Source organism: Cherax quadricarinatus, chromosome 43 (genome assembly GCF_038502225.1).
Source record: "Cherax quadricarinatus isolate ZL_2023a chromosome 43, ASM3850222v1, whole genome shotgun sequence".
Classification (NCBI taxonomy): Eukaryota; Metazoa; Arthropoda; class Malacostraca; order Decapoda; family Parastacidae; genus Cherax; species Cherax quadricarinatus.
The window spans coordinates 19,312,561-19,329,600 of record NC_091334.1 but is presented as its reverse complement, the minus strand read 5'-3'; the positions used below and the strand labels follow the sequence as shown (position 1 = coordinate 19,329,600).

Here is a 17,040-nt window from a genome sequence, read left to right as displayed (position 1 = left end):
AAGTTAGGCTGACCATGGAAAATATTAGGCTATACTGTATATTATTATATGTGAATTTTTACAAGGTTATGCTCCTAAGGCTTAGTACAAAAATTAGAAATTTATGTACAATATTTATTCATTCTCCATGGGGAAGTGGAACAGAAATCTTCATGCGTGTCACAAGAGGCAACTAAAATGCTGGGAGCAAGGGGCTAGTAACCCCTCCTGAATAAATTACTAAATTTAAAAAGAAAAACTTTTGTTTTATTTTTTAATTTAGTAATTTAATGAAGCAGTGACCCACAAAGTAAAAACTTTCATTTTTCTTTTTGGGTCACTCTGCTTCAGTGGAATACAGCCGGTTTGTTGAAAGAATATATGTGTATATCAATTCGAAATGTAAAAATTTGCATTAACCCTTTGACTGTTTTGGTCGTATCTACACGTCTTACGAGGCAGTGTTTTGGACATATATATATTTGGTAATTCTAGCGGCTTCAAATCAAGCAGGAGAAAGCTGGTAGGCCCACATGTGAGAGAATGGGTCTGTGTAGTCAGTGTGCACCACATAAAAAAAAATCCTGCACCATGCAGTGCATAATGAGAAAAAAAAACTGACCGTTTTTTTTTTTTTTTTATTAAAACGGCGACTTTGAGGTGTATTTTTGTATAGTATTTATCGTTGTATTCTCGTTTTCATGGTCTCGCATGATAAAATGGAAAACATATTGCAGAAATAGAGATGATTTTGATTAGTTTCACAATGAAAACGACCTTGAAATTGAGCTCACAGTAGCGGAAATGTTCGATTTTTACCAATGTTTAAGAATAAACAAATCACACTACACGTCCAATACACATCAACTGGTGAGTCTAATATTCTTTCACCAGTGCACTGATATTATTTATACCATTTTTACAATAATGCCTCTTCAAGGGGGGCTCCTTGGCGTGGTGAAGAGGCTCTTGGTCTGAGGAATTAGCCCTGTCGGTCTTCTTCCTCAGACCGAACCTAATTACCCCCCATTCTCCCCTCCCCTATCCCATCCTCCCCATCCTCCCCTTTTTCCATTCCTCCTCCTCCTCCTCACCCCTCCCTTTTGCCCTTCCTCTTTTTAGCCTTCGTGATTTCTCCCACAGGCGCGCTAGTTCCTAGGTAGGGGAAAGGACACCGGGGTCGATCCCATTCCGTTGAGGTTTCTTGGCGGTGGCGTAGTTTGCCGTGGAATCTGGATTGCCTAGGGATGTCCCGATCCCTCTCCGGTATCCCGGAGTAGCTTTGGGTGTCTTTTGGGCGACGGGTGTATCTCTGGAAGCCACCTTTCGGATTCCGGGGGTGGTGGCTGAAGGAGGTATGCTTTGTGGCGGATATCCGGCCGCCCTCTCTTTTGTCCACCGAGGTAGCTCGGCAGATGTGAGGTTGCTATCCCGGATTGCTGGTTTACTGGCATGAAGGGTAGGGTATGGCACGGGTTCCATGCTGCATCTGCGCTACTAGCGGTGTCGAGTCCTCTTGGGCGCGGAGGGAGATTTCCGGCCCTTTCATTCCTCCTGGGAACTATTCCTCCCCGCTCCCCCCTTTTTTTATTCTTTTTTTTGTTTTTATTTTCTTTTCTTCTTTCTTTTTTTTTCTTAAAAACAAAAAGCAAAGGAGTAACCTAACCATGGCAGCCCTAGTCCATGAAACCACTACCCCCGGGCCCCTTCTTGATACCGCACCCCATTCTGACCCTGCCTTGTGTTTAGACCACTCTTCGGACACTCCTGATGCCCCTGTACCTCTTGCTGGTGCTGTTTCCTCACCCGCTTCAGGTACCGGGGCTTTGACTGACTCCTTCGATTTGTCTGAACTCCGCTCTCCTTTGACTATGCTTCCGGCTTCTCCCTCTACGGTACGGCAATTTTCGAATCGCCCACCCATTTCATGCCGGACCAACTCCGGTCCTACTCCTAAACGCCAACGTCAATCTCCTGATGATGCTCCGTCGTTACCTTCCCATTCTACTCGGAAACGACCGACACGTCAAGCACTCCCTCTCCACGCTCAGTTTCGGACCACACAATGGACTAAATTCTTTACTTTAAGACCAACTTCTTCTTCTGCCTACCTTTCTGACCATAGTATTGCCAAAGCGCTCCTGCGTCATGTTGGCAGAGATATTTCATTTCACGCTCTCAAGAGCGGTACGCGCATCGTCACTGTCCAGAATGCTACCCAAGCTCATGATCTTTCTCTCCTTTCGAATATCGATACTACTCCTATCACTATTGAAAAACATCTTTCTCTCAATTCTTGTAGTGGTACTGTCATTCTGCCCCATACCATAGTCCAACAGAATTTCCAGTCATGTGGCAATGACATTTTTGAACAGCTGGAACTCCAGGATCTCCCAATCCTCAAAGTAGACACTTATGTCCTTCCTGCCCGGGGGCGGAGACGTTACCCTTGCAATGTGGCTCGTTTAACTTTTGACAGCCGAGAACTCCCGTCCTCTGTATATGTCGCGGGACATCGGTTACAAGTTCGAAAGGTGATACCTACACCGCAACAATGTAGAAATTGCTGGCGTTTTGGTCACCCAGCGAAATATTGCAGATCTATGGCCGAATGCCCAGTCTGTGGTGCCGACAACCATTCTAATACATCTTGCAGTCAACCTCCATCTTGCCTTAATTGTAATGAAGCTCACCCTTCGTACTCCCGCCGTTGCCAGGTCTACTTAAATGAACGTGAAATCCGTTGCCTCAAAGAGGCAGAAGGTCTCCCTTATGCTATGGCAGTTACTCATCTCCGCCTCCAAGGGAGACTACCCCGTTTCTTATTCTCGTGTTTCCAAACATCCCCCCACTTCTGGGGTCCCATCTTCTGCAGCCTCCTCTGTTGTTACCCCTCCCATAGCCATTACGGCATCTAATCCTTTTGCTGTCCTTGGCTCTGACGTCCCGACTACAACTCAGTCTGTTCTCACATCTTCGCGTTCTTCCTCACAAGCCCCAGTATCGACAAGACCTCGTACGACACCTAATACCAATCGCCCCTCTACTCAGAAGTCCAAAAAATCCACATTGCTCAAATCTTCTTTGCCCCTTCCTTCCCTTCTTCCACCTCCACACGTTACCTTTCCAGTTTCTGTACCTAGTTCTTCCCCTCTCTCTGGCTCTATTACAAGTGTGGAGATTCACCCTCCTCCTCGTACTATGCCTTCCACCCCCGTCCCCTCCCAAGTTTCTCCCTCTTCTGTCACCTCCCAGGTTTCTACCTCTTCTGTCCCCCCCCACACTTCATCTCCAGTCCCTTACACTTTTCCCTCCCCCTCTACTTTGGTACAGTCCATTACTGTCCCAATCTTTACTCACCCTCCTCCTCCTATCTCCAATATGGTTTCCCATACATCTTTGAATTCAGAAACACTTGAAGCCATTTCAGAATATATTGCAGAGACTAAACCTTCAATGGACACTGATTCACTTCCTGTTCCTTCTCTTCCCTCTCCTCCATCTTCACAACCCCATTCTTCGCAACGCTCCGTTCCTTCGCTACTTGAACATCTTCCAATGCCACCACACGTTGACTTTTCTAACCCCTCTAGTCCGTAGGTGCCTTTACCTACAGATTCCTGATATTTTCTTCATCGCCAATCATGGCCTATTTACAGTGGAATATCCGCGGCCTCAGGGGTAATCGGGGTGAGCTTCAGATGTTGCTTTCCAGGTTTTCCCCTGTTGGTGCTTGCTTACAAGAACCAAAATTACACTCGGCTGTTTTCCAACCTATCTCAGGCTATAATTTATTGTATTCTTCGGATCCTTTCTCAGATGGGACCTTTAATGAAAGTGCCCTTCTTCTACGCAATGATATTCCGTACTGTCAACTATTTGTCCATACCTCGCTGCATTACACTGCAGCCCGTATCCACTTGAATAAGTGGTTTACAATATGTTCTTTATATCTCTCTCCTTCTCGAGCATTTTCTATCCCAGACTTTGCCTTTCTTGTTTCATCCTTACCACCACCACTTCTGTTACTTGGTGATTTTAATGCCCACCATTTCCTCTGGGGGGGGTCTCATTGTGACTCACGTGGCATTCAGTTGGAGGCTTTTCTTGCCTCTCACCCCCTCCATGTTTTAAATACGGGTACTCCCACCCATTTTGATCCTCGTACTCATACTCTCTCTTGCATCGATCTATCAGTCTGCTCTTCCTCCACTGCACTAGACTTCACCTGGTCTGTTCTACCAGACTTACATGACAGCGATCATTTTCCGATCATTCTTACTTCTCCTTCCTATTCACCACCTTCCCGTAGCCCTCGCTGGCAATTTGATCGGGCAAATTGGGATCTTTACTCACACCTCACTGCTTTTAGTGAGGTTCCTTCTTCATCCTCCATTGATGAGCTCCTACACATCTTCTCGACATCAGTTTATACCGCAGCTTCTCATTCTATACCCCAAACCTCAGGCAGGCATTCTCAGAAGTGCGTGCCTTGGTGGTCTCCTGCTTGTGCTCGTGCAGTACGTTTGAAACGTGCTGCATGGGGCAGGTACCGGTACAATAGAACTGCTGAGAGACTTGTTGATTTTAAGCAGAAGCGTGCGATCGCTCGCCGTGTCATCCGTGAAGCTAAACGCACTTGTTGGCGAGACTATGTTTCCACCATCACCTCTGCTTCTTCTATGAGTGCAGTCTGGAAAAAAGTGAGGAAATTGAGTGGTAAATACTCTCCTGACCCGGCTCCTGTTCTACGGGTCACTGGTGTTGATATAGCAAACCCTCTCGACGTTGCCATTGAACTTGGCACACATCTGGTCCGTATTTCCCGAGGGCTCCATCTATGCCCCTCGTTTCTTTCCTCAAAGTCTGCCAGAGAGTTAGTACCCTTGGACTTTTCTTCTCTCGGAGAAGAACAGTATAATGTGCCTTTTACACTTCAAGAACTGGAGGCAACGCTCTCAGCTTGCCGATCATCGGCAGCTGGGCCTGATGACATTCATATTCGTATGTTACAACATTTACATCGGTCAGCCCTTGTAGTCCTCTTACACCTCTTCAATCTTATTTGGGCACAAGGAGTTCTTCCCCAGCTGTGGAAATCTGCCATTGTTCTCCCTTTCCGCAAACCGGGTACTACAGGACATGATGCCTCCCACTATCGCCCCATCGCTCTTACAAGTGCAGTTTGCAAAGTGATGGAACGCCTCGTAAATCGACGTTTAATGTGGTATTTAGAGACTCACAACAGTCTCTCCGCTAGTCAATATGGCTTTCGTAAGGGTCGTTCTACCATAGACCCCTTACTACGCTTGGATACATATGTTCGTAATGCCTTTGCGAATAATCACTCAGTTATTGCCATATTTTTTGACCTTGAGAAGGCATATGACACAACTTGGAGGTATAATATTTTGGCCCAGGCCCATTCCTTAGGCCTCCGAGGCAATCTACCATCCTTCCTTAAGAACTTTTTAACTGACAGACATTTCCGTGTTCGAGTCAATAATGTTCTTTCCCCAGACTTCGTCCAAGCTGAAGGTGTCCCTCAGGGATGTGTTCTAAGCACAACACTTTTTCTCCTTGCTATAAATGATTTGGCCTCTGTTCTTCCACCCAATATTTGGTCATCACTCTATGTTGATGACTTCGCTATTGCTTGTGCAGGCGCTGACTGTCACCTTATTGCAGTTTCTCTCCAGCATGCGGTCGACCGTGTTTCCACTTGGGCCACCACACATGGGTTTAAATTTTCAAGTACCAAAACTCACCAAATTACTTTCACTAGACGCTCTGTTATCTCCGATCATCCTTTGTATCTCTATGGCTCCCCTATCCCCGAACGTGATACAGTCAGGTTTCTAGGCCTTCTCTTTGACCGTCGGTTAACCTGGAAACCTCACATTACCTCTCTGAAGGCAACTTGTCACAGCCGGCTAAACCTTCTTAAAACCCTTGCTCATCTTTCCTGGGGAGCTGATCGTCGAACTCTGCTTCGCCTACATTCAGCCCTCGTTTTATCGAAACTCGATTATGGTGACCAGATTTATTCCGCGGCCTCTCCTGCTACTCTCTCTAGCCTTAACTCTATCCATCACCAAGGCTTACGTTTGTGCCTTGGTGCTTTTCGCTCTTCCCCTGTTGAGAGCCTCTATACAGAAGCAAATGTTCCATCCTTGTCTGATCGCCGTGATGCCCATTGCCTTCGTTACTATGTACGCTCTCACGATCTACACAATCCTTCCATTTATAGAATGGTCACCGATATTAGTAGACATTCTTTATTCGTTCGCCGCCCCTGTTTGCTCCGTCCCTTTTCTCTTCGCCTACTTTCACTCTTGTCTTCCCTTCAGTTACCACCTTTATATGTTCATGTAGCATCTCACTTTTCCCTACCCCCCTGGGAAGTTCCAGCTGTTCGGGTCTGTTCTTTCTCACTCCCTTGCTCGAAAGCTCAACTGCCTACGGTGGCTTCCCGCTCTCTTTTTCTTGATCACTTCCACTCTCATTCTCATGCCACCGCTGTGTACACAGATGGCTCTAAGTCTTCAGACGGCGTCGGATTCGCAGCAGTGTTTCCGGACAGCGTCGTACGAGGGCATTTACTATCTTCAGCTAGCATTTTTACTGCTGAACTGTATGCCATTCTTGCAGCACTTATTCGTATCGCATCTATGCCTGTGTCATCATTTGTAGTAGTCTCAGACTCCCTTAGTGCTCTACAGGCTATACGAAAATTTGATACATCTCATCCCCTAGTTCTCCGTATCCAACTTTGGCTACGCCGTATCTCTACCAAACATAAAGATATTGTTTTTTGTTGGGTCCCTGGTCATGTCGACGTACAGGGCAATGAACAGGCAGACACTGCTGCGCGGTCAGCAGTATATGACCTACCAATTTCCTATCGAGGTGTTCCATTTCTGGACTATTTTGCTGCAATAGCTACCCACCTTCGCACCCGTTGGCAACAACGTTGGTCAACTCTGCTCGGTAACAAACTTCATTCTATTAAACCGAGCATAGGTTACTGGCCGTCTTCTTGTCATCAGTGCCGAGGTTGGGAGACCACTCTCTCCCGCCTTCGCATTGGCCACACTCGTCTTACTCATGGGTATCTCATGGAGAGGCACCCTGTTCCTCTCTGTGAGCAGTGTCAAGTTCCAGTATCGATTAGCCACATTCTGTTAGACTGCCCTCTCTATCAACGAGCACGCAGAATTTACCTCCAACGTCGTCTTCGTTCTCCTACTCTCTCTTTACCTTCCCTTCTTGCTGATGGACCCTCCTTTAATCCTGACTCTCTCATTGACTTCTTGACAACGACTGATTTACTCCACAAACTCTGATGATACTTTTCGCACTCCCCTCAGCCCTTTCTGGTTCAGTCTCTTGCTGCCCTTTACCCTTTCACCATCCACTGCCCCGCTGTTATCCGTAACCTGTTGCTCATCCATCTCCCTTTTGCCACCTGATGCCCTCGCTTCCTTCCTGCCCTGCAGCGCTGTATAGTCCTTGTGGCTTAGCGCTTCTTTTTGATTATAATAATAATAATTTACAATAATGCAATAGTCTACATAACAGTAAATTTTGTATTTTTTGTATGAATAAAAAATCAAAATAGAAAGCAATATATGAGGGGCCTAGAGATGTGACTAATGAACAGAGGATATGTTATTTTAGTGCCAAGAATGCCCACATTGTTTATTCTGGACCCTATTTTGAAATGGCCTATTTTTTAATTTGCGTGAAATTGGCCAAATTGCCAATTTCTGACCACATTATTGGGTAGTTCAAATCAGTAAATGGGCACTTTCTTGTACTCAGTTGATAGAAAAAATGGGGGTCTAAAGAAATAGCTATGAGTTTGGTCAACTGGAACAACGGAATTGGCCAAAAACAGGGCTCAAAGTCGGCGAAATCGTTGATACGTACATGTCGCTGAGACTGCTAACTTTGCGGGAGCGTAATTCCGTGAGTTTTCGACCAAATTTCATACTTTTGGTGTCAATACCATCAGGAAAAGATTATCATTTCATAAGGAAAAAAAAAATTTTTTTTTTTTCCAAAAATTTTGCGACATAGAATGACAGTTTCAGAAAGGCGCTTGCAACAGTCAAAGGCTTAAAATGCGTTTTTATGAGTTTGGCTTATTTAACTATGTAAATACTATATAACTGCATGGGCCACCACGCACGGGTTTAATTTTTCCAGTACCAAAACTCACCAAATTACTTTCACTAGACGCTCTGTCATCTCCGATCATCCTTTGTATCTCTATGGCTCCCGTATCCCCGAACGTGATACAGTCAGGTTTCTAGGCCTTCTCTTTGACCGTAGGTTATCCTGGAAACCTCACATTACCTCTCTGAAGGCAACTTGTCACAGCCGGCTAAACCTTCTTAAAACCCTTGCTCATCTTTCCTGGGGAGCTGATCGTCGAACTCTACTTCGCCTACATTCAGCCCTCGTTTTATCGAAACTCGATTATGGTGACCAGATTTATTCCGCAGCCTCTCCTGCTACTCTCTCTAGCCTTAACTCTATCCATCACCAAGGATTACGTTTGTGCCTTGGTGCTTTTCGCTCTTCCCCTGTTGAGAGCCTCTATGCAGAAGCGAATGTTCCATCCTTGTCTGATCGCTGTGATGCCCATTGCCTTCGCTACTATGTACACTCTCACGATCTCCACAATCCTTCCATTTATAGAATGGTCACCGATATTAGTAGACATTCTTTATTTGTTCGCCGCCCCACATTCACTCTTGTCTTCCCTTCAGTTACCACCTTTATATGTTCATGTAGCATCTCACTTTTCCCTACCCCCCTGGGAAGTTCCAGCTGTTCGGGTCTGTTCTTTCTCGCTCCCTTGTTCGAAAGCTCGACTGCCTATGGTGGCTTCCCGCTCTCTTTTTCTTGATCACTTCCACTCCTATTCTCATGCCACCGCTGTGTACACAGATGGCTCCAAGTCTTCAGACGGCGTCGGATTCGCAGCAGTGTTTCCGGACAGCGTCGTGCGGGGGCATTTACTATCTTCGGCTAGCATTTTTACTGCTGAACTGTATGCCATTCTTACAGCACTTATTCATATCGCATCTATGCCTGTGTCATCATTTGTGGTAGTCTCAGACTCCCTTAGTGCTCTACAGGCTATACGAAAATTTGATACATCTCGCCCCCTAGTTCTCCGTATCCAACTTTGGCTACGCCGTATCTCTACCAAACATAGATATTGTTTTTTGTTGGGTCCCTGGTCATGTCGACATACAGGGCAATGAACAGGCAGACACTGCTGCGCGGTCAGCAGTACATGACCTACCAATTTCCTATAGAGGTGTTCCATTTCTGGACTATTTTGCTGCAATAGCTACCCACCTTCGCACCCGTTGGCAACAACGTTGGTCAACTCTGCTCGGTAACAAACTTCATTCTATTAAACCGAGCATAGGTTACTGGCTGTCTTCTTGTCATCAGTGCCGAGGTTGGGAGACCACTCTCTCCCGCCTTCACATTGGCCACACTCGTCTTACTCATGGGTATCTCATGGAAAGGCACCCTGTTCCTCTCTGTGAGCAGTGTCAAGTTCCAGTATCGATTAGCCACATTCTGTTAGACTACCCTCTCTATCAATGAGCATGCAGAATTTACCTCCAACGTCGTCTTCGTTCTACTACTCTCTCTTTACCTTCCCTTCTTGCTGATGGACCCTCCTTTAATCCTGACTCTCTCATTGACTTCTTGACAACGACTGATTTACTCCACAAACTCTGATGATACTTTTCGCACTCCCCTCAGCCCTTTCTGGTTCAGTCTCTTGCTGCCCTTTACCCTTTCACCATCCACTGCCCCGCTGTTATCCGTAACCTGTTGCTCATCCATCTCCCTTTTGCCACCTGATGCCCTCGCTTCCTTCCTGCCCTGCAGCGCTGTATAGTCCTTGTGGCTTAGCGCTTCTTTTTGATTATAATAATAATAATCAACTGCCTATGATGGCTTCCCGCTCTCTTTTTCTTGATCACTTCCACTCCTATTCTCATGCCACCGCTGTGTACACAGATGGCTCCAAGTCTTCAGACGGCGTCGGATTCGCAGCAGTGTTTCCGGACAGCGTCGTGCGGGGGCATTTACTATCTTCGGCTAGCATTTTTACTGCTGAACTGTATGCCATTCTTACAGCACTTATTCATATCGCATCTATGCCTGTGTCATCATTTGTGGTAGTCTCAGACTCCCTTAGTGCTCTACAGGCTATACGAAAATTTGATACATCTCGCCCCCTAGTTCTCCGTATCCAACTTTGGCTACGCCGTATCTCTACCAAACATAGATATTGTTTTTTGTTGGGTCCCTGGTCATGTCGACATACAGGGCAATGAACAGGCAGACACTGCTGCGCGGTCAGCAGTACATGACCTACCAATTTCCTATAGAGGTGTTCCATTTCTGGACTATTTTGCTGCAATAGCTACCCACCTTCGCACCCGTTGGCAACAACGTTGGTCAACTCTGCTCGGTAACAAACTTCATTCTATTAAACCGAGCATAGGTTACTGGCTGTCTTCTTGTCATCAGTGCCGAGGTTGGGAGACCACTCTCTCCCGCCTTCACATTGGCCACACTCGTCTTACTCATGGGTATCTCATGGAAAGGCACCCTGTTCCTCTCTGTGAGCAGTGTCAAGTTCCAGTATCGATTAGCCACATTCTGTTAGACTACCCTCTCTATCATTGAGCATGCAGAATTTACCTCCAACGTCGTCTTCGTTCTACTACTCTCTCTTTACCTTCCCTTCTTGCTGATGGACCCTCCTTTAATCCTGACTCTCTCATTGACTTCTTGACAACGACTGATTTACTCCACAAACTCTGATGATACTTTTCGCACTCCCCTCAGCCCTTTCTAGTTCAGTCTCTTGCTGCCCTTTCCCCTTTCACCATCCACTACCCCGCTGTTATCCGTAACCTATTACTCGTCCATCTCCCTTTTGCCACCTGATGCCCTCGCTTCCTTCCTGCCCTGCAGCGCTGTATAGTCCTGGTGGCTTAGCGCTTCTTTTTGATTATAATAATAATAATAATATATAACTGCAGGAGCAGAGGTAAACTTGTGGTGCTCCGTCTTAGCTATTAAATTTATCATAATCTGAACTGTGATGTTAGCACAGTTTTGACAATCCTTCGTTAAGCACTCTTCACAGCCCTTCCTAACTTTACCCTTGTTGTCCTCTCCACCCTTACTCATCCTTTGATCCTGCATCAGTTCTTACCCTGCAGCACTGTATGACCCTAGTAGGTTTAGCACTTCTTTTTGATAATAATAATTGGCAAGACATTGAATGATGATGAATGTGTTTCCTGCTTTTAGTCACATGACAGGAGATGGCCAGTGAGGTAAAAGAAAAAAAATACTGTGTATATTTTAGAGCTAGTAGTAATACCATTATTATTACAGCAGTTATGTAGAATACTGATTTCCTCCTTTCATATTTTGATTATAATAATAATCCTCCTTTCATAACTCATTCCATGAGTTACACCTACACCATCACTTCTTTCCTAGTTCATACCCATTGTTTGGGGAGGGAGGGGGTGCTTCGATGCACACACTTTCATGTTATAATGACCAACTACCCTCTTCCCTTGGATCAGGTTTGGGTCATGGTGATTGGTAGTTGTAATTCTAATTGTTTTTTACATGTCCAAAATAGTGTATGAGGTCTTCTTTTATGACTATACAAGGGATGACAGCAGTTCCCTGGCATAAATTGAGGGTGGAGTGTTCTGCAAAACATGACCTTGGGTATAAAAATTTCAGTTAAATTATTCAAAACCTGAGTTTTGGGCACACGAAATGAATCTACTGTATTTGTGGCTATATGACCCTTGTGGGTTTAGTGCTTAGTTTTGATTGTAATAATAATAATGTATTTGTAAATTTACATAATTACCACTCTGGAAAATGTCAAGGTTGAAAATTCTGAAGGTTTGATAAACCTAATCATTGACATGATGAAGTCAAATTGGTTAGGATTTCATTTATTTTTAATCAGGAAAACACTTAAACCTATACGAGTCATTCAGGTTCGATCAAAGGGAACAAATTCAATTCCTTGGATCAAGAGCTCACCAGTATTGGAGGTGACTTCCTAGAACTTCAACTTCCACGTACATTATTATATTTGAGGGAAAATGCTGAATTTGTAAGGGCTATACAGTGCCTGGCTGTATAGCCCTTGTGGCTTAGTGCTTCTTTTTTATTATAATAATAATAATATACAGTGCCTGGAGAATGAGAAGCATTCTGGTTCAATCCAAGGAAAGCAAGGACTGGTCTATTCCTTGGATCAGCTTCTACATGGAAGCCCCTGAAGATTGCACTCATTAGTGAGCAAATGGCCATGCAAAATCTTTGTTTAGTAAAGATTGTTAAAGGTTAAACTGTTAAAGTGACACAAAGTTCAGCTAGGTTAAAAAAAAAAAGGCTTTAGTTGGCAAGTGAAGTTCCATGTTTTCTGTCATTTTCCTACATAGCAAGTGTAGGACTTGGTAAGAATAAAATCAAAGCATCTGGGAGTGAACATAATAGTTCAGTATACTACACCCTGCAGTTCTCTCTCTCTCTCTCTCTGAGTTGGTCCCATCCACTTCACTTACCAATATATAAATATTCTGACCCGGCTCCTGTTCTGCGGGTTGCCGGTGTTGACATAGCAAACCCACTAGATGTTGCCAATGAAATTGGCAATCATCTGGTCTGTATATCTCAGGGGCTCCATCTATGCCCCTCGTTTCTTTCCTCAAAGTCTGCCAGAGAGTTAGCACCCTTGGACTTTTCTTCTCTCAGAGAAGAACAGTATAATGTGCCTCTTACACTTCAAGAACTGGAGGTAACACTCTCAGCTTGCCGATCATCGGCAGCTGGGCCCGACGACATTCATATTCGTATGCTAAAACATTTACATCAGTCAGCCCTTGCAGTCCTATTACGCCTTTTCAATCTTATTTGGTCACAAGGAGTTCTTCCACAGTTGTGGAAATCTGCCATTGTTCTCCCTTTCCGCAAACCAGGCACTACGGGACATGAAGCCTCCCACTATCGTCCCATTACTCTTACCAGTGCAGTTTGCAAAGTGATGGAACGCCTGGTAAATAGAAGTTTAGTGTGGTATTAAGAGAGACAACAGTCTCTCCACTTGTCAATATGGTTTTCGTAAGGGACTTTCTACCATAGACCCCTTGCTACGCTTGGATACGTATGTTTGTAATGCCTTTGCGAATAACCACTCAGTTATTGCCATATTTTTTGACCTTGAGAAGGCATATGACACAACTTGGAGGTATAATATTTTGGCCCAAGCCCACTCCTTAGGCCTCTGAGGCAATCTACCATCCTTCCTTAAGAACTTTTTAACTGACAGACATTTCCGTGTTCGGGTTAATAATGTGCTCTCTCCGGACTTTATCCAAGCCGAAGGTGTCCCCCAGGGATGTGTTCTGAGCACAACACTTTTTCTCCTTGCTATAAATGATTTGGCCTCTAGTCTTCCATCAAATATTTGGTCATCACTCTATGTTGATGACTTCGCTATTGCCTGTGCAGGCGCTGACTGTCACCTCATTACAGTTTCTCTCCAGCATGCGGTCGACCCTGTTTCCAATTGGGCCACCACACATGGGTTTAAATTTTCCAGTACCAAAATTCACCAAATTACTTTCAGTAGACGCTCTGTCATCTCCGATCGTCCTTTGTATCTCTATGGCTCCCGTATCCCTGAACGTGATACAGTCAGGTTTCTGGGCCTCCTCTTTGACCGTAGGTTATCCTGGAAACCTCACATTACCTCTCTGAAGGCAACCTGTCACAGCCGGCTGAACCTTCTTAAATTATTATTATAATCAAGGGGGAAGCACTAAACCCGGAGGATTATACAGCGCCTGGGGGGGGCGATGTGGAAGGCATTCAGGCTTAATTTGGGGAACTGGAGCACAGATCCAATTCCCTAAATCAAAGCCCCTCACCAACATCAAGGAACCTTCCTTGAGGGGAACCTTCATCTTTCATGGGGAGCTGATCGTCGAACACTCCTTCGCCTACATTCCACCCTCATTTTATCGAAACTTGATTATGGTGACCAGATCTTTTCAGCGGCCTCTCCTGCTACTCTCTCTAGCTTTAACCCCATTCATCACCAAGGATTACGTTTATGCCTTGGTGCTTTTCGCTCTTCCCCTGTTGAGAGCCTCTATGCAGAAGCGAACGTTCCATCCTTATCCGATCGCCGTGTTGCGCATTACCTTCGCTACTATGTACACTCTCATGATCTCTGCAATCCTTCCATTTATAGAATGGTCACTGATATTAGTAGACATTCTTTATTTGTTCGCCGCCCGTTTACTCCGTCCCTTCACTCTTCGCCTACATTCGCTCTTGTCTTCTCTTCAATTACCACCTTTATATGTTCATGTAGCATCTCACTTTTCCCTACCCCCCTGGGAAGTTCCAGCTGTTCGAGTCTGTTCTTTCTCTCTCCCTTGCTCGAAAGCCCAACTGTCTACAGTCGCTTCCCGCTCTCTTTTTCTTGACCACTTCCACTCTCATTCTCATGCCATTGCAGTGTACACAGATGGCTCTAAGTCTTCTGACGGCATAGGATTCGCTGCAGTGTTTCCGGACAGCGTCGTATGAAGGCATTTACTATCTTCAGCTAGTATTTTTACTGCTGAATTGTATGCCGTTCTTGCAGCACTTATCCGTATTGCATCTGTGTCATCATTTGTGGTTGTCTCAGACTCCCTTAGTGCTTTACAGGGTATACAGAAATTTGATACACCTCACCCCTTAGTCCTCCGTATCCAACTTTGGCTACGCCGCATCTTTACCAAGCATAAAGATATTGTTTTTTGTTGGGTCCCTGGTCATGTTGACGTACAGGGCAATGAACAGGCAGACACTGCTGCGCGGTCAGCAGTACATGACCTACCAGTTTCATATAGAGGTATTCCATTTACGGACTATTTTGCTGCAATAGCTATCCACCTTCACACCCGTTGGCAACAACGTTGGTCTACTATGCTCGGTAACAAACTTCAATCTATTAAACTGAGTATAGGTTACTGGCCATCTTCTTGTCACCAGTGTCGAGGTTGGGAGACTACTGTCTCCCGTCTTCGCATTGGCCATACTCGTCTTACTCATGGATATCTCGTGGAGAGGCGCCCTGCTCCTCTCTGTGAGAATTGTCAGGTTCCATTATCAGTCAGCCACATTCTGTTAGACTGCCCACTTTATCAACGAGCACGCAGAATTTACCTCCGTCGTCGTCTTCGCTCCGCTGCTCTCTCTTTATCTTCCCTTGCTGATGGACCCACCTTTCATCTGGACTCTCTCATTGACTTTTTGACAGCAACTGACTTACTTCACAAACTCTGATACCTTCCGCCCTTTCTACCTCAATCTCTTGCTACCCTCTACCCCCGCACTATCCCCTGCCCCGCTGTTTTCTGTAACCTACTGATCATCCCTCCCCCCTTCTGCCACCCAATACCCTCACTTCCTTCCCTACCCTGCAGCGCTGTATAGCCCTTGTGGCTTAGCGCTTCTTTTTAATTATAATAATAATAATAATTCACTTACCTACCTTTGTCTACCTGTATATATACACTACTTTCTCTCATGTAGTCTCTACCATGTAAGTGTGGTGAAAGTGTTGAATGATGATGAAAGTATTTTCTTTTTGGGGATTTTCTTTCTTTTTTGGGTCACCCTGCCTCGGTGGGAGACGGCCGACTTGTTGAAAAAAATAATAATAATAATAATAATGCCTCTTGAGTGTTGACCTGCAGCTCCTGAGCCTTTTTAGGGTATTAAGCTACAGATGCTGGGCTTCTTGAGTGAAGCACCAGAGTCTCTTGAACGTGTTGATATCTAGCTTCTGGGAGGATTCGGGTCGAGATCCTAGAATCTCTCGAAGTTGAGCTGCAATTCCTGTGCCTCTTGAAGGTTTTGTGCTGTATAGCCCTTGTGGCTTAGCGCTTCTTTTTGATTATAATAATAATAATAATAATTGAAGGTTTTGTGGTATACATACAACACTTATCTTGGGTTGTGCAGCAACCAGAATACATCTACAGTAATTGTCATTTTTTCAACTTTTTACTACAGCTAAATAAAAAGTAAAAATATATACATGGCTATCAGTACATTGTCATGGACAAGCTGCCATATTCCTGATGCAGCACTACACATCTAGGGGTCATGTTGCACTTGGGAATGGGAGAGAAACTCCAGTTCATTGGATCAAGATTATTATTACAATCATAACTTAAGTGATAAACCCACTAGGATCATACAGGCACTAGATCAAGACCCCTTCAGCACAAAGACATCCTTAAAGGGACCTTTTCAAGGAAGGGGGGCCCTTGCATTAATGCTAGTGACCCCTCAAAGGAGGTTCCTTGACACTGGTGAAGGGCTCTTGATCTAGGGAATTGGATTGGTGCTTCAGTTCCCTGAATTAACCTGAATACCTTCCATCACCCCCACATTATTATAATCAAAAAGAAGCGCTAAACCACAAGGACTATACAGCGCTGCAGGGCAGGAAGGAAGCGAGGGCATCAGGTGGCAAAAAGGAGATGGATGAGTAATAGGTTACGGAGAACAGTGGATGGTGAAAGGGTAGAGGGCAGCAAGAGATGGATGTAGAAAGGGCTGAGGGGAGTGCAAAAGGTATCATCAGAGTTTGTTGCTGTACAGCCCTTGTGGCTTAGCGCTTCTTTTTGATTATAATAATAATCAGAGTTTGTGGAGTAAATCAGTCGTCAAGAAGTCAATGAGAGAGTCAGGATTAAAGGAGGGTCCATCAGCAAGAAGGGAAGGTAAAGAGAGAGCGAAGACGACGTTGGAGGTAAATTCTGCATGCTCGTTGATAGAGAGGGCAGCAGTCTAACAGAATGTGGCTAATCGATACTGGAACTTGACACTGCTCACAGAGAGGAACAGGGTGCCTCTCCATGAGATACCCATGAGTAAGACGAGTGTGGCCAATGCAAAGGCAGGAGA

At 45.1% G+C, this 17,040-nt stretch overlaps 1 protein-coding gene and 1 long non-coding RNA gene across 5 annotated transcripts in view; both read left to right on the top strand.

The window, feature by feature from the left end:
• The window catches only part of LOC128694345 (uncharacterized), a 396,715-nt gene that overhangs the window by 70,475 nt on the left and 309,200 nt on the right, over positions 1 to 17,040 (top strand). The window lies entirely within an intron of this gene.
• On the top strand, positions 7,012 to 16,162 carry LOC128694337 (uncharacterized). Its single transcript, XR_008407839.2, has 2 exons — positions 7,012 to 15,978; positions 16,049 to 16,162. It is a non-coding gene; the product is annotated as an uncharacterized lncRNA (long non-coding RNA).